Source organism: Argiope bruennichi, chromosome X2, assembly GCF_947563725.1.
Source record: "Argiope bruennichi chromosome X2, qqArgBrue1.1, whole genome shotgun sequence".
NCBI classification, from domain to species: Eukaryota; Metazoa; Arthropoda; class Arachnida; order Araneae; family Araneidae; genus Argiope; species Argiope bruennichi.
In genome coordinates, this window is record NC_079163.1 from 109,601,237 (window position 1) to 109,627,875 (window position 26,639).

The window sequence follows — 26,639 nt, forward strand, 5'->3', positions numbered from 1 at the left end:
AAAGTTAACTCACAAAATAGTTAATAAATCAGAATACAAAAATGATTGCTTTATAAACTTAAGAAATATAATACATGCATATTATTATAATACTTGATTTTTGTTTTATTTTCTTGCATATTTTATAGAAATTTCGGAAATAATTTTATTATAATTTATATTTTTTAAATCTAAATTCAATTAGATGAATAAAATATATTTGATGATAAAATTTGTTTTAGATTTATTGTATATCTCGAGTAATATTTTATGCTATTTTCACTCTGATAAAGAGATTCTAAAATGCCTTGGATTTGTGTTTGTACAATATCTAAAAATCGGTTAATGATATCCAAATGTATGCATATCCCAATTAAAACAAAAAAGACTAAACTAAAAAAATAAGGATTCGATTTGCTTTTGCAAAAGCAGTCATGGATGCGGGACCCTTAAAAACGTAGTGATCCTTGTGGGTTCGCATCGTTCAAAACCCCTTGGGCTGCTCCTCCTATAAATATGTATTTCTTTAGCTGTGGGTCGATTATAATCTACACCCAACCAAAGGAATACATATTTATAGGAGCATTTATAAGAGAAGAAGAAGCAGAATATGAAAGAAAGTAGGCGGACGAAAACAATGCAACAAATGAAATTCTACGTACTGTAATAAATATTAAAAACACATATTCATTCGAAGTGGATAACCCTAGAAATGGAAAATTTATTAAGGATAAATTATTTATGTACTTCCAGTATGCTCAACTGTCGGTAGTATTATATAATTTAAAGGAGAAAATATTTCTTCACTTCTAAGATTGTACGTAAGACTAATTAAATATTTGAAAACTTATAATATTTCCTACCTTCATTCTTTTATGAAACTGAAGAATTTTGAAAAACATTAAAAAGTTATGCGTGATGAATTTAGCAAGGATAGAAACAGAGTTAATTAATTGTTTCAAATCAGCAAATGCAATTTTAGTCTAATGAACTTTCAAACGTTTTAACAAGACTCAGAAAGCATTGAGCTAAGCATTGTCCATAAGGAAATAATCACAAGATATATCCTTAAATGAATTGTTAACATATTAAACTTGAAGGAAAAATTAAGAAATAAGCTTTGGGTGGTATCTGCAGAATCGAAATTAGTATTGTCTCCACTCTGTTTATTCTAAACGTATTATAATATGAATTGCCATATGCGAGATATCTCAAAAAAGTGAAAAGCTAATTGTTGAACATTTTATTTACTCTAATATTACGCATAAACATATGCTTCAAATTGGAACATTTTATTAAATAAAGTAGGAAATCATCCGAAAGCATTTTGGCTTCTGTGGAAGCAGTTCATAAAATTGTAAAATTTATATTTTTATGTGATTGAACCCTTAATATTAAAGTGTCATTATTATTTTTTTTTCTTACACTCAACTATGTCAGTATAAAAGTTCCGTTCTTCTGTCTGCCCAATTCGCTGAAATATAATTATTTTTAAATTTAAAAGTGCTTATCCAAATTCAAAGCCGGATATTCTTTATAAAATTTATTCATTCCAGAAAACTGTATATTGTAAATAGTTGTCTAGTAGTACATCATACAATCGTCATATCAAGAAAAAATTTGCTAATCATACTTAAAGTAGTTCTGTTTGAATTGGTAGATTTTTTCGATTAGTGACTTCATAATGAAAGGAAGCAAAATTTCAGAAAATTAAAATTTAAGGTAACTGTGGGAGGTAGTCGAGTATTGAACACGAACACAAAATTCTTTGCTCGCAATAAAATGCGTAAAATTTGACTTACTCTAAAGTCTTTGGCGGTTAATCCATTACAGCTGTGGAACTACATCACTTATTGAGATTATTTTTTTAAAAAAAATCCTGTTTTAGTTTTTATTGTAAGTTTCTTACTCCTGCAAGCTGAAGATTCAATGCTGATCGAAAATGGGCAATAATAAAATAAGAAGATAAAAAGAAAATCCATAAATAAGACAAACATAAGATATGGAGTACCAAAAACAATTATTTCGTCTTTTGAACGCAGATTACCTTGAGGTGGATTTTTGGAAGCTCCACTAGGCTCTCGGCCAGTGATCTATTTTTTCTTACTCCTATTCAATTTTGGTCGTCGATTTCTTTGATTAGCTTTTTCAGGTTTTGGTTTTGCTTCTACGCATGGTTAATACATAATTATTTTCTTTTGTTAGATGTCGTTAATTGAAAATAATATAGCTGTAATTTTCTGAAATACAATTCAGATAATTCAATTAGAAATTAAAACTTTTTAAAAGTAAAATTATTTTTTAAAAAACTGTATTTCAACTGCATTCATTTGAAAAATATTTTTGTAACATTACTTGGTTCTGCGCAAATGAATGGAACCTTTTGTACATTTAAAAATGTTTTTTTCTAAATATTTTAATCAAGTATTTCTTGACAAGTTATAAAGTTAAAATGCATGTTAAATACTGAACTTTGAAAGACACGATCAAGCACCAGTCTGAGGTTTGAATAAGTGATCGAAATCAATAATTTTGCCTTTTAATTTCTCTGCAAATTTTACACATTTCGTGTGAGTAATATAAATGAATAATAGAAATATTTTGTTCTTGGGTAGATTTTCACTATGGAGCAGGATAAAAATTTAGTTATTTTCCTCTTTTTGTTATCCATTTCAATAGAAATCAAATTGTTTCAATTAATTTTCATGGTTTCATATGTAATGAAGTTTGTACTTGGACATAAATATCTAGGTGCAATATTTTAGGGAATACACATTTCTTCTATTCTTTGGGAGCTTTCGCTTATATATTCGTTTTGGCATAAATATATAATATATAACGTTACTTTTTTTTAATTTGAAACTACGTTCATTACAAAAACTCTGAAATCCTCGTAATTTTGATGTTAAGTTTTTAAAAAAATTATTAGGTACAATAAAGGTATAACTTTATGTAATTTCAAGTCTTTCAATATTTTGATCATAACTCAAAGAGCCGAAGATAACCAACATAGCTCTTTTTGAATTTTATTATCTTACAAACTTTCAATAATGAATTTTGAAAGAATTTTCACAGAGCTAAAATATTTAATCGAAACTAATTTATTACCAAGTATCAAAATATGAATTATAATCAAAACATTTTTCTGACTTTGTACATGTCTGTGAAAAACTGGATATGAGAATATTATGTACACCACCGAAGAGGGAAAACTGAGCAAATTTTAAAAAAATAATATTGTATCATCTTCAAAGACTTTTAGTTAATGATATTTGCACTTTGATCGGAAAGAACTTTGTATAAATTAAGGTTTCTTTCTCATGGTTCCTTTCATAATAAAAGATTGAAAAGACCATGTGTAATGCGAAAACCCATACAAAAACACAAAGAAAGGTATAAATGGAGAAAAGGCGTGAATGATGTTGTATGAAAAAAATTCTTGGATCGTGCAATAGAAAAATATATATATGTAGCATTTTTATTATATTTTTTGTTGAATTTCTGCCATTGTGTGTTGAAAGGCGTTGAATACTTTCAAGTGCAGACAGGCCTTTATAATATTATGCAATTTCATACAATATTTTCTCAACAATTTTCTTACCTTAGTATTCAATAATAGTATTAAATATATCACTCCTTTACATTTTGATACGCTTAGTTCAGTATCATATTATTTATTTTGCTATATAACGTTGGAAACTAAATTACAACGAATCTGATTATTTTAGGAGGTTATTTAGGTTCCTCTAATATATTGAATCCTTGTTATACTGCCAGTCTTGCCTCATTCAGTTACGCCTTTGCCCTTTATATTCATGAATTTGAAAATATAAATATATAGATGAATAAATTTACTTTTATCACTTTTTACTTTCACTTCTCTTTCATTCAATTTTATCTAATTGATTTGTAACAATAAATCTTTACAATACTGCATAAATTCTTTCATATTTAAGTGTCAAGCCAGTTAATGAATCTTTACAATACTTCTTAAATTCTTTTATATTTTAATAGCAACCCAATTAATGAATCTTTACAATACTGCTTAAATTCTTTCATATTTTAGTATCATCCCAGTTAATGAATCTTTACAATATTGCTTAAATTCTTTCATATTTAGTATCAACCCAGTTTGAGTGCGTTACAATCCATTTAGGGATTTTTCGTGAAGAAAATTCAAATTAATTCGAAAGAAACTTTTTGATAATTCTTTTAGACTTAATCACAAAGAAGAGTAGGTATCTAAAATTGAAAAAAACACGAATAGGCATTTTAGTAACTTTAATATCTCCCATAAATCAAAATAAGACTTAAAACCAACATTCTTAGTTACAAATAGTACACACTTTTAATAACCTATTTTTGTGATAAATTTCAATTTCAGTTTCGGAATTTTGTAATAAAATTATATGCTAAAATGTAACGCAGCGTTAAATCTAGATGCTTAATATTTCAAGCGGAATGAGAGAAGCGTGACTTATTATAAATGTATTTAACTTGTCGACAGAACCATAAATTCATTAATGGATTCTACGTAGAAGATTTATCCTTAACTAACAATCATTGGCATTTGCATCACGAAATGTTAAATCTAAGGATGTTGGAAGCGTTCAGTTTAGTCACTGCAAGTTATTGAAGAAATTAATTACCAATAAGGAATTACATAATCGTTTACCAATGTTATAAACTTCGCTCTCAGCCTCCTTTCTTAAATAAGGAAAGACAGTGTTTGTATTGTCCATGCGAAAGAAATTTAACCTCTATACAAATTTTCCGAATATCCAAAATTTAAATCAGAAGTACGGATTAATTGCTACGGAGAATTATCTAGAGTTAGAAGAAATTATTTTTATTGTTTTTTACAGCATATTTTCAACACTCACACTATATGCGTTCTTACCTCAAAAGAACCACTAAATACAAATCATATCAATATTTGATCTTGAGATGTATTGAAATCATACCAATATTTGGGCTTATGTACACTATGGGATTTTTTTTCTTCCCAAATTATACACAATTGCGAATCTCTACACCAAAAAACTTGTTGACTTGTATTTACTGCAGGATTCTGTAATAAGAACACTTATACTTATGAATATTACAAATGTCTTTAAAAAATAATAAGATATTTATTGAAAAAAATTTAAAAGAAATAACTGAAATAAATTAATGAGCATTTCTCTATCTTAATGAAAAAAATATATTAAGCCTATTTCTGTACCTTATTCATTCAAAAATATATCATTTCATGATATTATGATAAAAATAATGAAGTGTTTTAGTGCATTTGGAACATTATTAACTTTCCTTTTCTGTTACATAATACTTCAGTTCCATAAAAACTTATTAGATGTAACCATATATCATTTCATGCCGAAGATTACTCTAAATATTTATTTATTTATAGTATCATTCCCTCCATTGAAGGAATTTTAATGTGGTGAGTAAATACATGGTGGCATATTGATAACATCTAGTTTTCGTCGTGTTTGCATTATGTGCGATATAAATTTTGTTTAATTTTAAATATTTTATGTAGAATAAACTAATTTCAATAGATGCATAGATCTATTAATAACTCTAATGGCGAAATACATTACAATTTTTCTCAAGGACCATTATAATCGACTCATAAGTAATTTATTTCATCAAAACGAAAATATGTATTTGAAACATATTTCCATTTCAGACACAGCTGGGAAATCAAAAATCTAGAAACAGCTTTAAAAATAAAAATTGGTATTTGATGAAACTTAAGAATCAGAAGCAATTTTAAGACGAATATAAAACATTTTATACTCATTATCTGGAGGGTATCTAAACTGAAACAGTCACTCTTAAAACAGCAGATAAAAAAAGTTCTTTTCTATTAAGAAGGTTGTTCTAGAAATCTTCAGATATGATTACTAGAATAAACGGCATATTATTTTATTTTTTATAAATTTATGTTTAACTTACATTACATGCATGTAATACCTGCATTTCTGAACACCACAAAAGTATTTTCTATCAAAGTCTTATAATGTGAACAGTTTAAGGTTAAGTTAAAATTTAAAAATGCGTTAACGATAATTTAATTTAGTATCCAGTCGCAAGAATGTAAGGGACACTTCATTACATCATATCGTTAGATAATGCTCAGTTAGATTTAAGTTTCCACACGTACCTGTGATTTTCATGAGATTCGTCTTTGTTCAAAAAATTTATTGTCTCTCAACGTAAAGCAAAATATAACATACTCCCAATATCCTGTCTGAAATTTTATAGCAACTAAATATTCCATGATATTGTGTCTTTTAGTACAGTAGTACACAATTTTAGTCCAGTAGTACAGTACACAATTTTGAAAGGAAAGACAAAGGACGTGATATATATATAGAGGTTATTTCAAGGATAAGAAATTTCTTGGCAGTTTTGATTCTATTTCGAATAACTACCGTAAATAATTTAAATGTTCATTAAAAATATTCTGATAATATAGTTAGAAACCATATATAAAGGATATACTTATTACTCTTTTAGCACATAAAGGTTATTTTTTGTAACCTGATATTTTTAGACGAGGTTTTTTAGTGGGCTTTAATAGCTGACTTAAATATCTTCAACACTGAAGTAGCTTGTTCATTATTGAGATTATTATTTATTTTTACGGCCTCCACCTTAAATAGCCAAAAAATGCATATCTTCGCCAACCGAAATAACTGATGGAATCTGATTTGGCATAATCTGAAAATCGCCAAATATACAAGGGAATGCAATCATCTCGACGAAATCTTGGCATAATAATGGAGTTAGATGATCTTCGCGTAGTTTGAAAATCGCTAAGTAAAATCAGGAGATATAAAAATAAAAAGTACCCGATATCCTTCAAAACGAATGGAGAGGTAATATGAAATTCAGATAAGCAGAAAAATAATTAAACGCGGTATGAATTTTGAATTAGTTTGGACTACTATTAGTTTTATAAACTACTTCATTTATACATAACTATTAAAAAACAATATTAAAAATCAGCCAGCTGCAAGCAATCATTTTTAAAGGGAGCAAAGATGTAGTCACACATTTGGAGTAATTTTTAGAGAAGCAATTTTTCAACAGAATAGAGAATAGAAGAAGTTTTTCACGGCGAAATGTTTCATTTTTTAGGGAATCATTGAATTTTTCTGTATCGCAGAAATGTCATTTCCGCTTTGCCTCGAAGTATTTATTATTTGTCACAAAAGGATCTATTTGATAGTTTCTAACAAGAAAACTCTCTGTGGTAATTTTAGTGATAAAAAGATTATTGAAAAAAAAATGGAATTTCATTTCTGATTCTCGTGGCTTTACGATTGGAAGGGAAAAAAGAAATTTTTTAGAAGATTTGTGAAACACTTCTGTATCAAATCAAGTTACTTTTGAAGCTTTAAATAGAGTTTCATCTAAGCCTTGAATTGTTTCAGTTATCAATAGTTTTCGCTTCGTGTTTTAACAAATATCTTTTCTCCTCAAAGTGTGAAAATTATTTGAGTTGAGTAATCATAAAGTTAAAATTAGACTTTTTATAAAAAAAACACCTCTCTGGAATGAATTTTTAAATAAAAACATGCAAGTTAGAAATTATCTTGGTGCATGAAATTAAAATCAATGTTTTTATTTTGACATTAGTTGAGAAAATCATCCCCTTGTGCATTGGTTTTATTTTGACATTAGTTGAGAAAATCATCCCCTTTTCAAGAAATATTTTAAATAATGAAATAATTTTAAAGCATTCATTCTCATGTATGTATAAATTGTTAAACATATCTATCCTAAAATGCTGAAAATGCTTACATGAGAGCATGCAAGTTACTTTCAATATTGTAACATTTAAGGTATCCGTGCATTGTGCATGTATTTCATACAGTATTATTCCTTTGTGCATGTATTCCATGCAGTATTATTCCTTTGTGCATGTATTCCATGCAGTACTCCATGCATTGTGACAAGTTCAATATTGTCATGAGAACATGCAAGTTACATAAAAACATGCAAGTTAGAAATTATCTTGGTGCATGAAATTAAAATCAATGGTTTTATTTTGACATTAGTTGAGAAAATTATCCCCTTTTCAAGAAATATTTTAAATAAGGAAATAATTTTAAAGCATTCATTCTCATGTATGTATAAATTGTTAAACATATCTATCCTAAAATGCTGAAAATGCTTACATGAGAAAATTCGCATAATACTTTGAAACACTCCAAATATAATACTAGTTCGCAAATAATATATAATATGTAATACAGATAGAAACCAAAGAAAGCAAACTAAACCTAGTAAATAAAGTCTAGTTAAAGCAAAATTAACTAAAAAAAACTAGTAACTTTAATCTCTATTTTTATACAAAAACAATGAAATAAATATTAAATTAACACAGAGCCATTGTCTATTTATGAAGTTTTATACCTTTCGGAATGCATGTAGGAGATTTCCTATGAATGCAATCTTTCATAAGCTCTGAATCCAATTATCCTGTATTATGCATTTAATATAAGTTAGGTAATTGGCATATTTTGGTTTGGTGTTAAAATTTTGCAATTAATGGTTGCGAAAATCCAATCATTAACTAAGCCACTTTTTTTGGAAATGTTCATCGAAAATTAAATGAATATAATTTTAATAGTTATACTAACTGTTAACCACTTTCCCCTGATTTGTTAACCATTGCAAAAATGAAAACAAAGTAAGTATGCCAAACCCTGTGTTTATATTTAGTGAGAGTTCTGTATTTCATCTTCTCTTCTTCATTTTTTTCTGGAATTTAATTCATCTTTATTAAGCTATCTTTTTTCTTCTCTTCTCTTGGTTAATGGGTTTACAATGGCTTTATAACAGTTTTTATTGGCAGTCTGTCTTGATTTGTATCATTGCTCTTGATTTGTTCAATTTGGTGTTCAAGACAAAGAAATTTTTTAGTTTTCACAATTTTTATCATTCTAGAAAAACTATTTTTCAGTTTAAAGATACCGTTCTAACTCCATTTAAAGGTTTTTTTTATTGTGATGATCCCAATTTTGTGAAAAACATCCATTTGTAAATTTCGGAATTTTAGTATTGTTACATAATTGAGAGATTTGGACAATTGTATATCACATCGTTTTTCAGAACGTACCGTATAATACTTGTATTCAAAATTTTATTCTGTCCCTTTGAACTTTATCCTCTCTGGAGTTTCATATATCTGTAAAGTCTTTTTTATAAGTAGCCTACCTGTGAAGAATCAGAAGATCAATACATTTAATTATTTTCTCTTAAAAGAAAATGCTAGAAGGACAGCAATTAATTAAAACCTAGCTAAACTGAAAAATCACTGCAATTTATGAATTTCGCTTGCTTTACACTTGGATAAACAATCAAGGCTCTAAAAGTTTTCATTGTAACGCAGATCTTAATTGTTCGAGCTGTTTTAAAACATTCTAGAGATTCCAAACTATGTCTTTGATACTGAATTAAAAATATCTGTATTGACATACTTCTCAGTCTTTGTTTCTGGCAAATATTTATAAACTTTCATCGATGTTCTTCTTTACCGGAAAGCAGAAATTCACTTTCAGTTGTTTGTAAATTATTCGAGCTTTAATTATTACTTGAAATCCTTATTAGTGATTAATACTGATATACGTATAAAAATTAAGTTCTATGATTACGTAATTAAATAAGAGATCATTCGTTTAATTAAGAAGCTCTAATTTAAGTGTTTCACACTACTAAGGTAACTTCGTGGGGTTTTTTTTTAAACTTTATATTATAATTTCAACAGAAATGCTCACAACGGTACTCAAATAGCCAAGAATAAAAATGTGGGTAGCAGAATAGGTGAAACAGATTGAGAAAAGCTGAAAAATTTTATGATCCAAATCAGTCTTTAAATGAATACGGAGCAATAATTCACATTTGCGTCTATCCGTCTTTTGGCCCTTTGCAATTAATTGCGAGTTGTTTAATAATAAAATTAATAATAATAAAACCTTTTTATAGCACAAATTAAAAAATTATGATTTTTTTATCAGATTTTATTCAAAACAACTTCAAAAATATAATAATACCTAACAAAATTCATATCCGTATGAAACTAAAATTTTAATAACAATAATATACTTTTCAATTGCTATAATTCAACTTTTAATTTTAATTAGTTAGAAAAAGGAATATTTTGTCTAATTGTTTTAAGAGGCTTTACGTTTATTTTCTTAACTTATCCAAAGTAGGAACGTTTGTCTTTTCAAAGCTCTTACATATAATTAATAAAAAATGTTAATTTAATAGAAAAGTACTTCGAAAATTACTCTACTTAAATATCTAAGTCAAATAAATAATTTGGGAAAATCTAAAGGCTATTTTTATCCAAAAACTCCACGAAATGAAAGCAAAGAAATCAAATTAGTGCTCATTAAAATGAATAAAAAATGAAGGAATGTTATATTGATAATAGAACTAACCATCAGAATGCGATGGACTTACAAAATGTAAATATATTTGTTACAAAATGTATATAAATTTTCCTATGTGACATCAATTGTATTTACATCTATGCAAAAACAGAAATACGCTGAATAACTTTAAAATGTTAAAATGTGCATCCATGTGCATTCGATTAAAGAAAGGGATAAACAAAATGCAATGAAGGAGCTTAAATGAAAGAATAAAATCTTAAAAATGCTACTCATTAAAAACGCATTCTTCAATCTTTTATTTCAAAATTTTCCCTAATTCTGGCTTAAACTGATGCGTTAAAAATTTTGCAGATGCATTGGAATAATCCAAAGTTTCGCAATTTTTACAAAAAGTGCTTGGTTCATAATGCCTCGTTAAATTAATCTAGCAAAAATAGGAAAGACAACTTAACTAAAGGAGAAAGTTCTTGATAAAAGAGTTCGATAGAAAGTTCTATCAAGTTGTACGTGACCGGCATCCGTCTATCGTTTTGAATGGCGCACAATGGCCAAGATGTGAGGCTGGTTAGTAAAGGAAAAGCAACATAATAAAACCGCACTTATTTATATGTGAATTATTTCGGTCCTTCAAACTTCTGAGATGATAACAAGCAATTTTACAACCGCTATATATTATGCAATAAAATTAGGATTTTAGTACCTTTTACGCCAAATTTTGCCAAAATTATGAATTTTCTGCAAAATCAATAGAAAATATTTTACTTATTGATCCCATAATAATACGTTTATAATGAGTTATTATGCTAGGTGTTTTAAGCCCCTGAATTACAGAATTTATCTGAACAAATATTATATCAAATGTTATTATAAAATAAATTTTGATAAGTTTTTCCACCTATTAGCATTTGGGATTAAATTTTTTGCATAAATTTTTACTACAAAAAATTTGTATTGAATTTCGATATACATATAAAAGAGAAAACGTCATATATATGTTTTAGGGAACACGTTTAAGCCTAGAGTTTATTAGGCAGTATCAATCATTGTTATTACAGTTAAAAGTATAGAGTTCTTGGATAAAGCTTTATATAAATCCTAAAATAAGTCTTACATTTAGTGCCAAGGTCCGAGATTTGAATTGGGCTTGTAGCTTTACAGCAGATGCGAGCCCTGTTATAATATATTCAGGATTATAATATTATCAAGATTGAGTGAAACCTCTATATTTCCTGACTAACACTTACTTTCATTTAGACTCTAGCGTCTCAAACTCATTCGAAAACTTGAAGCTTATATTGTGTTATAAAAATATTTTGTGATTCATTGCTATATTCATTCATTTTTTATATATATCTAATGCCATTACGCGTGCATATGTTTTTCCGTATATGTCCTGTGTAAAACATATTTGATTTGATATGCCTAATTTAACTTTAATGTTTGTCGAAATGTGTTGGAAACAGTTGTGAATCAACAAGATGTATCTTTCCTCATTTTTGTTAGTAATTAATTTTTGAAATAATCTTCTTGTTTTCATATATTTGTGACCTATTAATTGAAAATTCCTGAATGAAAGAAAATATTTTAGAACTCACCGTTTGCAGATGCTGGAGAAAAATAAATAAATATCTTCAAAGAGTAACAGCTAAATTTCGTTTTGCTTACAAATAATTTTGAAAATGAAAATCTTACCAGTTTTTAAAGAAACATGGCCAGTGGATCTCACAGAAATGAAAAATAAGTTTAGCGAACGTTATAAAAAAAACACAAAGTTTACATCTTTCACAAAGGCCAATATTTTAATGTGAAAATTTTTACCATTTTAAAACATTTGCTTGTGAAATCTTCGTGACTGCTAATAAAAAAATTCTAGGAGATAATGTTAGATAAAATTTTTATTTTTATTTCTTAAATTCACATTGATTTGCTTTTTTTGAAAAAAGTGCAAGATTTTTATTCTACCTATTTCAATAGTCAAGGATTACAATGAATAAGAAGTCTTTTTATGAATCATATTTTTAAAAGATATTTTCCTATTTATCAGTGCGAACATTTATGGCTTAGATCATGGTCAAGGGATGAGGATAATACGGGAATATCTTACCCAGTCTTCAATCTAATGAACGGAACAAAAATATTCAGACACTTACAATTATGTTCAAAAACTCTGAGCTTTAGAAACATCTCGCTTATTTAAAACTAACACATTAGATAAATAAATAGATAAAAACTCGAAATATATTGAGTCTTCTAGTCACGCTTTTCATTGAATAATTTGTTTAGTTTAAAAATTGTTGAATCTTCGAGAAACGAGTATTTTGATTTGGTAGTAATATTTAAATTTATGTACACTGTTCAAAAAAAATTAAAGGATCGCTTACTTCATTGAAGAAGTACTTATGTTCCAACATGCATGTTAGAAAAAAATTAGACTGGAATTTTTTGCAGTTCAACATACTTAGATGCAGGAAATGGCTTATAAAATTACATTTATTCGGTTATAGAGATGAAAGACTGTTTCAAGCACTAGTGAAGATTTTATATGTTTTAATATTTAGAATAAAAATTTTAGTATTAGAAAGTATTGGTACTAGAAAGTATTAGTATTTAGTATTAGAAAGTATTAGTACTAGAAAGTATTAGTATTTAGTATTAGAAAGCATTAGTATTAGTAAGTATTAGTATTTTGTATTAGAAAGTGGTAGTATTAGTATTTAGTGTTAGTATTAATATTAGAAATAAATTGTTTCATGCATTATCTATAAGAATGAATTTTTTTTTAAAAGTCACTAACTTCTGGGGTGCTTTTCCCATTTCACCAGAAGCTAGCTATTAAACTTTGAAATGTCAACGGAGGCCTTGTCTCAGCAAAAACCACACTTCCTATACCTTACTACACTTGACCTACTGGATTCAAGTCAAATGAATATACTTAAATGAACATCTGGTCAAATGAAACACACGATCGAAGATATGTTTCAAAAGTCAAGCTCCACAAGCTCTGTGGTATTGATCATTGTCATCCATTATAGTATACGTATCATCGGTAAAACAAAAGGTTCAAGAATTCTTCTCTCAACCTTTTACTATAATACTGAGATTATGATCTCTACGAACACCAGCACTCATTCCTGCACAAAACATCAGATCATCTTTTAATCCAAATCATCTTTCTTCCATCATTCGAAAATCATTGAATCCTTTCTCATACCTCGCTTAATACATACGATGATATGGCGGTTAATTTGCTCGAAACAGAAACTTGTTTGTGAAGAAAAATTTAATTTAATTTTATAATATCTAAAATGCAATTCTCATTTACCGCTTTCCTCTCATTCTGTTTGACTTAGAAAACGCAAACAATTGGCATGCGTGCAAATAACATAAAAATAACATTCATAAAAACTGAAAACGTGCCACAATACTTAAAACCGTAAAAGCTGTAGTAATAAACATAATATATCATTAAAATAACACAATATCTCTACTTCAAGGTACTGAAGGTACTCAAAGTTTAAAATAGTTTATTTTGTAACTTAGATTACACTTCCTATGCTTTGTCTTATAACCGCAGAATTTGAGTGGTTCTTAACATTTTAAAACGAAGAAGCCGAAAGACTCGGTGGCCTTATTTTAAGATTTCAACTTACGGGCCAAAAGATTAATACACAGGTATCATAAAAACGAATATGAATTTTAAATGCTTATTTTCTACCGAATGGAATCAAAATGTAAAACAGAGCCACAATTGTAATCACAAAATTTCGTACTAAATTTCATATATATATATATATATATATATATATATATATATATATATATATATATATATATATATATATATATATATATATCATTGTGTTTTATATTTATATCCTTATGAAATATATCCTTATCCTTATATATATCCTTATCCTTATATATATCCTTATCGGTTTATATTCTTATGAAAGTACAGAAGTACAGATCTACACGATCAATTCTATGACGATTGTGGTTACAAATTTGATACATATCTGTACCTTAGATAAAAAAAAACATGTATTCCAAATGTTATCCATCTAGATCTCTTTATTTTGTAATTATCGGGTTAACTTATATTCGGACAGACAGATTTATACATAGGTATCACTGACAAATTTATACATAGATTTATATACAGGTACACAGATTTATACTTTAAACTGATTTTGTTCACAATTTTATAAAACTTTTTAAAGTAGATACCATTTACCAAATTTCATCCATCTGTGTTTTTGAGTTATGATGTTCACATGATAGACAAATATATGTAATGCCAAAAATATGTTTTTCGGAGTCAGGGATGTCTGAAATGTAGATTTGTCAAAATCTCTTTTCGAAATTTCTTTGTATATTTCGTATACGAGAATGTAAAAATTATGTGCAATCATTTTGAAGATTGATTGAATAAAATAATAAAGTTTTGATTGAATAAGATAAAATGTTCTGTTAAACTATTTAGAATTTTTAATTAAATCATTCAGTTATTATAAAAAGACATATACTTACAAATTTCGAATCAATACGATCGATTTCACTTCTGCCAAACAACCAATTAACGTTCATTTTCTTAGATTTTAGATACGTTTTTTAATTCAGATATATTGTCACTTTGCAACTTTTCCTGGTATCTATAACATTGTCAATAAGACATTTGTTTCCCATTTCCAGGCTCTGTCTCTGCCTCAGAGAAAATGACTATGCTTTGAATGACAAAGTGATAAATAGCGTGAGGCATGAAAAATGAAATGACTCAAAGTGTAAAATAAATAAATAAGTCGAAAAAGTCAGAACTCAGATATATTTGTGTCATCTGTTGTTCTTTCGTGCATGAGTTTCAAAGAAAGTCATGTAGAGGTATTTTCGTTTCTTATGGTCCCACACGTGGAGACACATATGAAAAATGTCATCATTGTACAAGAAAGGAAAAAAGTAACGAATTCCATTCCAAAAGAAAGTTGGAAAAATTAGTTTTTCTTCTTTTTGATTTCTTAGAAACGCAAAATATGGCATGCGGTATTTTTTCTATGTTTCAGTAAGTTTGTAAAATACAAAATTCATTTGAAAGATCATCCAGAATCAGAGCTAGTGTAGATTATAATTATGGAAACAATTTTATTTAAAAATTACCGGAATCCAAAGTGTGTGAAAATTGCAACATTTAGCTGATTAATTCAGGGAAGGGACTCTGAACATGTAATATTTCAGTGGAAATTAAAAAATATATATTGATTAGCTTTAAAATGGATTTCAATTAAAAATAACGAATATGTTTTATTAATAAGTAAAATTCAAATTTGTAAGAAACTATCACTTAATTACTCACTCACATAATATGCGGTATCGATATCCATCTTAATAACATGGTGCTTTTAAAGCCTTAATAGGTTTAGCAGTAAGTATTTACCGCATGTTTTACGCATTAAAATAACAATCAAGCCATATAACAGTTGATATGATTCAATATAAAATTAAGTGGAATGCATTAATATTCTACATATTTCTATTTGAATGAAAAAGACAAATATTCATATGGCATCTAATTAAATAGTTGAGGCAAGGTCTAATTAAATAGTTGACTGAAGGCGGCATCTAATTAAATAGTTCAGAAATCAAACCAATTAAGGGGCTAAAACGAATTGACTAGAGCTTCTATTTCAGTTATTTTATGTGCATATATAGCATAAATTCATATTCACGGAACAAACATAACGTGCACGATGTTAATTTAGTTTGCAATCCATTTTAAGTTAGTATTGTTATGCTTTTCAGGAGTCAATTTTAACTTATTACTTTCCTCGTAAATAAAGATTTTTGATCTCGGATAAATTCAATGGAGTCCTTTTATACTCAGGTCATACATGTCAAATGAATTCCGTCAATTTAGTTAGGGATTCATTGCAGATTATGTTATATAATATTAAGCATTTCTTAGGGATGTATTTTTTTAGGATATTGATTTTGTTGCAAATAGTAATGTCCAATTTCGCGAATATTTGATACCAATTATCAGGACTTGATTTGCGAAACTATTATAATATTTATTTGTCATTGCGATATTACGTAGACCTGTTTCTATAATGTAAACATTTGAATATTAAAATACTACATGGCAACGCTTCATATTCCAATAGCCCTAGTGTTGCTCTTAATATTTTAATCTTTTAAGTTAGAGTTTTTCTTAATGAGCACAACCTAGGTGATGCCTTAATAAATACTAAATATGCATATTTGAAAATAAGGGATTCAAAAATATCCCCAGTAATTTCATTGATTTCATTGGTATGCCCCACTGTTTGTGTTTGCGAAGTAGGAATAAGGCTGATCATTTGCAAGCAAAACATTTTATTTCGAAGAGAGCATACAAATGGTGCTTAAAAAAATAAAATATATAATTTTGTGTTTTTAATGCTCAAATTATTATTTGAATTAAACCATGATCTCTTTTCTAAGATTTCAGTGATCTATGTTGAACATTCAGGATGTAAAATTGCATTTACTTCCGAAACACTAAGACGGTATCTGTGAATTATAAACTTTTTACTTTGATATTTGTGAATATATTTGTATTACATTTATATACTATTATATATATTATTAGGTGAATACACAACATTTATTTAATAAAACAAATCTGATTCAAAACAAATGTTTCTAATAATATAACTTTATTCCCCATCTTTACTAAATATAAAAAATAACAGAAACCAAATTGTTTACAGATTTTTGCTACTTTATAAACTTCTGTCAGAATTCATAACTTACTTACTAAGGTGACATTTTCTATTCATTTCACATTTTACATTAAATAATCATAATAATTCCCTTTAGAAAGCAAAATATATTTTGGAATTTCAATTTTATCTACAGATAAGTATTAGTTTCTTCCTCACAGAATGCAAAGGAGGTGTTCATAAAAAGTTGTCGTTTCCGTAATGAAATCAAGCTATCAATCTAGATTGTTCCTTAAAGTTTATGCTAGAAACTTCTCTTAATTAAAATTTGAGATACAACTGCATATTATGAAATCCATTTATTTATCCTTATTTAATTTGACACAAAGTTTATAAAACAATTGTCCTTTATATAAATTTAAATAGTTTTGAAAGCCATTCCTGGTAACCCGTTTTAAATTAATTTAGCTGTATTATTTCAAAAGGAAACATAATATCATTTATCATTAGACATTTTGCAATTTTCTGTTAGACATAATTTATTTTCTTATATTCAGATATCCTCATATAATTATTCTTGAGATATACATTAGATCACATCATGCAACTATATTTGATAAGGACAGCTCTCTGAATGATGAGAATTTCAGGATTGTAGCTGATACCCTAGACCACATTATGCTTATTTGGAGAATGGTCTAAAATTAGTCATATCTAACATGGACTCTATAATCATTTACTTGGATAATGGGATTATATATTGGAAGATTGTTCTCGCGGTTATAATTCCTACACTTTATTTATTCCACTTGAAGCTGTGTTTAAAGATTCAGTTGATCTTCTAAGCTAATTTATTTTTATAATGAACCATTTTCTAAAAACAGACGTCTTATTCTGTCAGTTTATAAATTTTGTTTTAATCAATAAGTGACATGATAACCATTATTGTATTACACTTACTGGATAGAAGCCATACTGAAAATATGATTGCTTCACAGTTATGCACAATTTTTTCTTGCAAAAAAAAGTGAGTGTTGTTTCTAAAAACAAATGCTATTTCGTCATTTCATATATTTCCAATTCGAATTCTGTTAAACATAATACTGCGTCCAATTTTATGAAAGCAAAACATTTGGCGATTTTTAGAACTAATTGTTTTCCTTGTGATAATCTTAATATAAATAAAAGTCATTGCATTATGTATGTATTTATGTTCCACATTTCCACCTAAACGACTAAGCCAATTTAAATAAAAAAAAGTCAGTTTTTCAAAGCGCGGAAGTTCGTTCAATACTTATTTAATTAGAGATTAACCGAAACTTTACCGTTTTTCTGCAGTAACTTCGTAACAATTAAGCTTACAAAATATATTTTATAACCATATTAAAAGTCAAATTTCTACCATTTTAGTGATATCAATTTCATTTTTGTATAATGTTTATTTTAATTATTATTAATTTTTAGAAAATGTAATGCAGATGATTTTGAAATCATTAAAATAGTTAGATAAAAGAAATATCTACCTACAAAAATTTGTAGATAACCAATTCTATAGATAAATTCAAAATTAAAGCATTTTAAGTTAACTATTTAAAATACCAGCTATATTCTTTTCAAAAATTTACCACTTCTTAATTTAATATTTTTATTTTCCGTTGTAAACAGAATTTTAACAGAATTAAAAGTTTTGAAATTATTCTCAAGATTAATTTTTGCTAGAACTTCAACAATACAATGTCTTTTATGTTTTAAATGCAAATGTGGTAAATAGAGTGAAGGGCTTTTAATGATATTCTTTATAAATATCTTATTTTCCTTATCATTAAAAATAATTTGCTTGTCTTCTAAAATTTAGAATTCCTCTTCTAAGAGCCAATACGGATATATTTTATAAGGTAAAAATGTTTCTTATATATATAGATAGATAGATAAATTTTAATAATTATTTACACGAAAGAGAATGGCATATAATTAGCTATCATGATAGGTGGGTACACCTTTATATTCCTTTACTAAAAAAGTATCAACAAAGAACTGAACTTTTAATGTTTTTAGTCATAAATATGTTTACTCGATTCTTTTACATTTCAGTTTTTTTAACATTCTCAAAAGATGTAAAATATTTTTTTTAATATTTTGCCTGATATGGGTCTTCTTTACTTTAGTTGGTTTTACTTACATATAGATAAAAAAAATTTTAGAAGTCATTTAAAAAAAAACATTCAAAACTTGTGTTTTGAATTTCAGCTGACATCTTTTGATTCAAATTGGTTAGTTGCAGATTGACAAAATCTAATTTTTGGGCTATTCCATATTTAATATAAACCTCCAATCAAGATAAACATGAAACAAAAGTCTCGACTAATCTGATTTCTGCATTACCTCTTTCTGAATAAAACTGCTGTAATCTGATTTTCTGCTCACTTGGGCTCTTATCCAGGGTTTAAAACAGTTAAATATGCCTGCATTAAATAGAATGATTATAAATGCATTAATTAAACCACAGACGAGAACTTGACATATTTTGTTCATGCATGCCTGTTTAACTTTGAGATTTGAATTCTCAGATCTGCTTGTTATGGAAATTAATTGAAGGTTCCTTTGCTTTCATTTAAGTTTTCTCCTTTAATAGATTCGTTGCTGTTCCTCTTCTAATGATAAAAGAATCCAGCTCTCAAATAATAGTCAGTTTTCTCCAAAGATATAACTTAATAATTTTTCAGTCATTTGAGTGATTCAATTTTTTACTAATATTCAGAAAAATGGAAACTTTTATTGAAATGACAAATATTCAGTTTTAGCATTCAAAATGGTTTAATTAATTTCACTTGACTTTAATCATATTGTAATGTATTTCAGTGCATGCTGTATGATATATTTTCTAGGAATAAGACATGGGATTATTTAATATACAATGAAACAATCATTTAATTATTTATGAAACAAAATTATGAATAATTACTAATGAATGACTTGCAACAATACGAATATATAATATTGAATAATTTGCAACAATACGAATATATAATAATGAATAATTTGCAACAATACGAATATATAATAATGAATAATTTGCAACAATACGAATATATAATAATGAATAATTGCTAACTGGATGGATAATTACTAACAACAAAGATACTCATTTGTTATTATTTACATATATAGATCAATTAAATTTTTTATTTAGAGAGTATTTACCCTTTAAAGGAATCTACATGCAATATGTATTCTGAGAGATTTCTTTAAAAGTCATAGTTTTTGCAATTTCATTCGAAGTCGTACATTTATGCTTTATCTGACCTGCCATTTTGTATAATTTGGATGGATGTATCTTTTGTAATTAGTGTAGCATTAACAAATGATTCACTTATTTGTTTTAACGTACATTTAAATACAATCCAAGATAAAATATTTGAAATGAAACTAAATTTTTTTCCTTAACTTTCCCCTTTTTCTTTTCCTTTCCTTAACTAAATCCTTAACTTTTCCTAACTAATTTTTTTCTAATCTAATTTTAATCCTAATTTAACTTAACTAACCTTTTCCTTTCCCTTAAGATGGCTGATGAAGCACAGAATAATTCTCCTTTTCGAGATCGGCTTCCTTTTTTGTATCTTTTTCTCCCCAACATAATTTTTCTTCTTGAAAGAAATATTGCGTGGGAGTTATCATAGTGATTTGAGGCGTTATTGTACGTGTACTCTTTTTTATTTCAGTTCAACGAGAAATGGAGCAAAAAACTCATCGTGAGGGCGTGGAACGTAATGCGTTGTCTTATCATGCTACTAAGGGAAAACAAACTTTTCTCGAAGTTTTTTTACTAGATATGGTTTATTCAGCAGACAACTTAGATGCATCTGCTTAGACGAAATGCAAAAGAAAAGAAAGCGTATATGTAGGGTTGTATTAATCTTCAAATTCATTGCAGTGTTGCTATGCAGAATGATTTTTCATCCTGATTTTTCATTTTTTGATTTCATTGATTTTTCATATTTTGTTCCTTTTTTACGGTCAATAATTTTGAATACTTACTGTGAAAACTCGGAAAAAATTTCATTCAAAACATTATTAATCTATTTTCCAACAAAAAAAGGAAGTATGTATGTAGAATTTTGCCCATAAATCTTTATTGCTTAATCTATGAAATGAAGAAAGTTTTTTTAAAAACTGGTGCATGAAGATTTGATGAATTTATTGAGTTACTGATAAAAGTTCCGACGTTTTTGTTTTCTCCATTTGCTCAGAATTACTTTAAAAAAAATTGAAAAAAAACTAATGGTAGATTAAACATAAGAATATCAGATAAAGTCTAAGATATTTTCCTACTTCAAAGAATTTGTAGGATTGTTGCCTTGTTTTTATCATATTTCATTTTCTAGTTTTAAGCATTTGTCCTAAATCTTCTTTAGACTTTCAATTTGAGCTCGACCATTCATATGAGATTCGTTTACTCAAATTTATGAACAGTGAAGAAAATCTTTCTTAAATTTGTAACAGGGGAAGAAAATCTTCTTTACCTTGAAATAAATTTAAAATAAAGGATTTTTCCCCCTTTAAATACAACCAATTTGTTTTATTGTTTTGACAGTCGATTCTGTATTAGGTTTTATTCTGTTTTAGGTAGTAGATATGTAATAATATTTATATTATATATTAGTAGTGTGAAGAACATTTCGTTAGTGTTTTGGGTGATTGTTCTTTAATTATTTTTTTTAATTAATAACATTGTAAAACATGGCGACTTAATTAAATCATCCAAAAAGTTTTGTAATAGAAAAGATTTTTTTGTAATGTACTCTAAAAGCTTTGTGATGTGAAATAGTATATTTAAGAATAAATATAAATAATGAAAAATAAGTAGAAACTTTAATGAAAACTTAATAAAAGGTAGCATTTCTCAATGCCTGAAGAGATCTAAAAGGCATTATACCTCTCCATAAAGTTTGTTAAATGTTGGAAAAGTTATAAAAAAATCCGTGAAGGTAAAAGACAATGGGGCTTCTAGAAAGTCGGAAAAATAATTTAAAAGAACAAAAGATTAAACAGAAATGAACTGCAAATGAAGGACGGTTTGGCATATACTGCTGGAATGTGATTCAAATGTTTAAATTCCAGAAATAGAACGATATTTTCTCTGCAGAAAATAAAATTTAACTTCCTTGTTTATTTGCATATTGATTCAGAATAATTAAAAAACCAAAATCTTTCCTTTTTTTGTCAGCAGAAGCTTATATAAGGAGAAAATTCGGATAAATATTATATGTAAACATTTTCCGTGGAACCCCAAGTTACTAATATGACCTGAAACTAAATTTAATTAAATGCTGTTAAAAGAATGTATGTGACAAACGCAAATATAAATATTTAAAAATAAACAGCAATTATAAAATAATATCCCGATATATGAGCCCTTAGCTATCTTACCGTTCATAGAAACCGAATGAATTTTTGGGTTAAAGTAGTTCAAGTTATACGCTTTGACTCAAATGAAATATAACAATTAAATTCTACGAATTGCGGTTACAGTGACGAATTTTAAAACTTTCAAATGACAGCAACTACTTTTTATTGGAATGTGATTTTCATATTGAAAAAAAAATAGTTTTGAAATTATATCTGTAGCACAAAAATCGCTGGTGCTAGACAGACTTAGAAGAAAAGTGAAAACAACGAATAAGGACAGAGAAGATACGGAAAACCAAACATTTTATTGTGTTTCAAAAAATTTTCGTGACCTCCTTCACAAAAAGTGACTTTGCATGCGGCAGATAATTAACACTGCAGCACATACAATGCCAAAAGTAATCTGTTTGACTTGACGTCTGATGGCATCTTTCCATTCAGAATCAGTTTGCGGATTAAATACATATACTCTGGATTTCAGATATCCTCATATCAATAAATCCTTTGGAGTGGGTGAGAAATCCATTGGAACTTGTAAGCCACAGAAACGAGAAAAGGTGGGAGATAACTCTACTATCAAGCTCTTGAGTAAAGAAATGTTGTTATGCGAGGGAATCTCATTTTGCATCCACGTGAGGTCATATAGAGCATTTTGCTGTTGCAATTCCGGAATTACATAATTAGACAACATTTCTAGATAGTTAGCAATCGTTAACGTACAAGTTGTAAATCTTTGGCATCAACTTCTTTAAAAAAGTAAAGGCCGAGAATGACATTGATTATTATACTGCACTACATTGTTATTTTTTCTTCGTTAACGGAATTCAATCACATAATGAGGATTGCTACCTACCCAGAGCACACAATTCTTCAAATTAATGTTATCAGACAAAAGGAAATGGTCCACCGAATGCGCAAAGGCTGGATGCTATAATCGCATATCGGATAAAGAATTTATTAGCAAAATTTAGCCATAGTTGTTATCACCCCTTGCAACATCTGGATATCTTGAAATCTATAAGGAAATACGTGAAGAACAGAGAGAAGAATCTTACTGACTGTGAGATGGACAAATGCAGAATGCAAGAAACAGTCAAGACGAATTTCAATTATCGGCTCAACTTCTGAAACAGTCTCGGCAGGAACAAAAGATCGTCCAGGTAGAGATCGATAGCATGTGTGTGTAACCATTAGTTTCTTCCAATTTGTGTATCAAGTCCCATACAACTTTTATAGCACGCGGGTCTCTGTAAAGCCCATTTTTCTGCAGTAGGCACGCAATATCGTAGCATCATTTTGTTAGTCCAGGTTTAAAAAAATAATTAAAATTTCTCGACGTTGACTCCCGATAAGCGGCATGTTGTTCAGGGTGCAAGAACGCCAGACATGCGGTACGTATCTCACGCTGCCTTTTCTTTTACTTAGTGCGACCACGTCAATTAAGACGGTGTTATAAACCAAGACAGGAGTGCGTATCTTGGCAACTTCTTCTCATTTTGAAAGAGATTTAATTGACTGAGCTCAGAATCGAAGACAGAACGTGAAATGTGATGTCATTAGAAAAGAAAATCATGCTCTGTGGAGCACCACAATTGCTATCATGAACGATATGATAGCTAAGGGTTCATATATCGGAAAAGTTTATTTTAAAATCACTCTGCACAAAAATCATGTATTTCAACACAATAATTCTTGAAGCCGTTCGTGCATAATTCTGACAAAAATAATCGATACCATTTCTTAGCAAGATTAGAACCCAAATAATGTTGAAAATCTGAAATTAATATTGTTACAAAATGATTAAGCTTCATTATTGGAATACCTAAGAGCAACCCAGAACTGAAAATTAATGGAATTTATTATCTTGGTTCAAGCTATCAAAAGTCAGGTATAAGCAGATCAAGATATGTTTGAAAATACCTGAATTCTAAAAAACCCTCTTTATCCAAATATAAATAAATTTGACCTACATGCTAATATGACAATGATATTTAGATTTATGAAGAAAAAAATTAGTTCAAATTTTCATCAAGAACTTCTAAATGGTGGTTCATATAACGATTCTCATGTGCAGAAACTTTAACTAGTTGACCAAGACTATAGAGCTAGCAGTTGATCAAAAATATTGACCACAACCATGCAGCAAAGATTTTGACTATTCTCAAGACATATGCCATTGCTCCAATTGAATGGAGGACAAATTAATAGAGAATGAATGATGATATACCATTTCAAGGAATGTTTTACTTATGGGATTAACATTTTTTATTAATAGTAACTTCTCTTTCAAAAAAAAGTCAAAAAAGAAACTCGATAACTAGATTTTTTTCTTTTTGATACGGGATTAAAATTTCCCCGGTTCTTTCGATTTCCAGAAGCAATTAAATTTCAGACTCTGCGAACTTTTGTCTTGTCCTTTAAGTTCGATTTTCAGCGTATAATATAATTTAAGAATGCTCCAACTTTTCTTTAGAAACTTTTTTTGAAATTTTTCACTTCATTTAATACAATTCACGGCAACTCTCGCCTTGCATGAAAATACGAATCTTAATAAAAATAAAATGCTGAATATGAAATATTGCACTAGCGATTAAGGAAAATGGGGGTTTGACCCACTATGAAAATTATGTTATTTAAATCTAATATATATGATGAAATAATTTTAAAAATTAAGTTAAATTTGAAATTATATTTTTAGATAAAATTAATACAGTCAATAGTGAAAAAATTTCAATATTTTTTAACATAGAAGAGAAGACTTCCTTTTTATTTTCTCATACACGAAGTATAGAAAAAGATATAAAATTCGAATAAAATTCGAATTCGAGATTTTGACGAATCTCCACATTTTAGACCACACTGAGATCGAAAGACCCATTTTTGGCATTCTGTCTGTCTGTGAACACGGAACCTTGAAAACTGTTTGAACTAGATGGATAAAAATTGGAATATGGATTTTACACCTACTTTTTTATTTTTATAAAATTTTGACCGAAATTCATTAAGAGGAAATCTATCTTTGTGGTAATTCGAGTGCAAGTGATCTCGAATAACCTCAAAATGTAAGAGCTAATTAGATTAAATTTGGTACATGGGTTTAGCATCCAAAATATGGATTTTCATCAAATTTGGAACAAAGTCTATCAAAAGGCTGAGCGCTTGTCGGTGTGTACTTTTTCTAGCATGTAAATGCAATAACTCAAAAAACACATTGACTTAAATCAATGCTATTCTGTATGGGATCTTGTGACTACATGGCAAATTTTAGTATCAATCAGACTTGATAAACGCGCCCAAATACATTTTCGCACGATGCATTCATTAAAAATATGAGATTCACGTCAAATATCTATATTACGTAGCCGTTGTTTGTAAATTCATGCGAAGCATTTCTGGCCTTGCCGAAACTGCAAATTTTTATGTGGAGAAGATAGATAAAATCTTTATAGAAGAGACCGCGAAAAAATTTTTAGGAAACTACTCTCTTTGATTTGTATTAATATCCGTACCTACACAAGAATGCTTACAATTATACTATTGTAAGTTTAAGGAAAACTAAATCAAAATAATTTCTGCTTAGCGCATTCTTTTATTTTGTATTTCAGTACTTGTAAAAGAAAAATAATTAGTGTTGTGAAAGACGTGCATGTACATGTAAAACAAAAATAATCTTTACATTTCTGATAATAAAAGCTTTAAAAGATGACTTCATAGTAAAATACTTTACTTGTTTCTGTAGCTGTTTAGAGTTTATTATTCTCGTTTTGCCTACCATATTCAGTAATTTAATATCTAAATTAAAAACTAAAGTTATAGAAAGTACTCAGAATGCCTAGCACATTTTTCGCCCACATTCTGGCAGATAACTTTGCGCAAACATGAAATATTTTCTCTGGGTCTCCTTTCTTAACCTTTGGGAATACTTGAAATTATCTTTTTTTTTCTCTCACTCTCTCTTTCTCTTCTAATCTAATTATATTCTAAGAAATATATTTTCAATTTTTTTTTATAAAGCCCAGCTACAAAAGAATATAATATTTTTGATTTCAATTAATTTCTTCTTTATTTTATCACTATAAAATCAGTAAAGTAATTGCTTTTTCACTATCTAATAATATTTCGATGCAATGATTTTATTTGA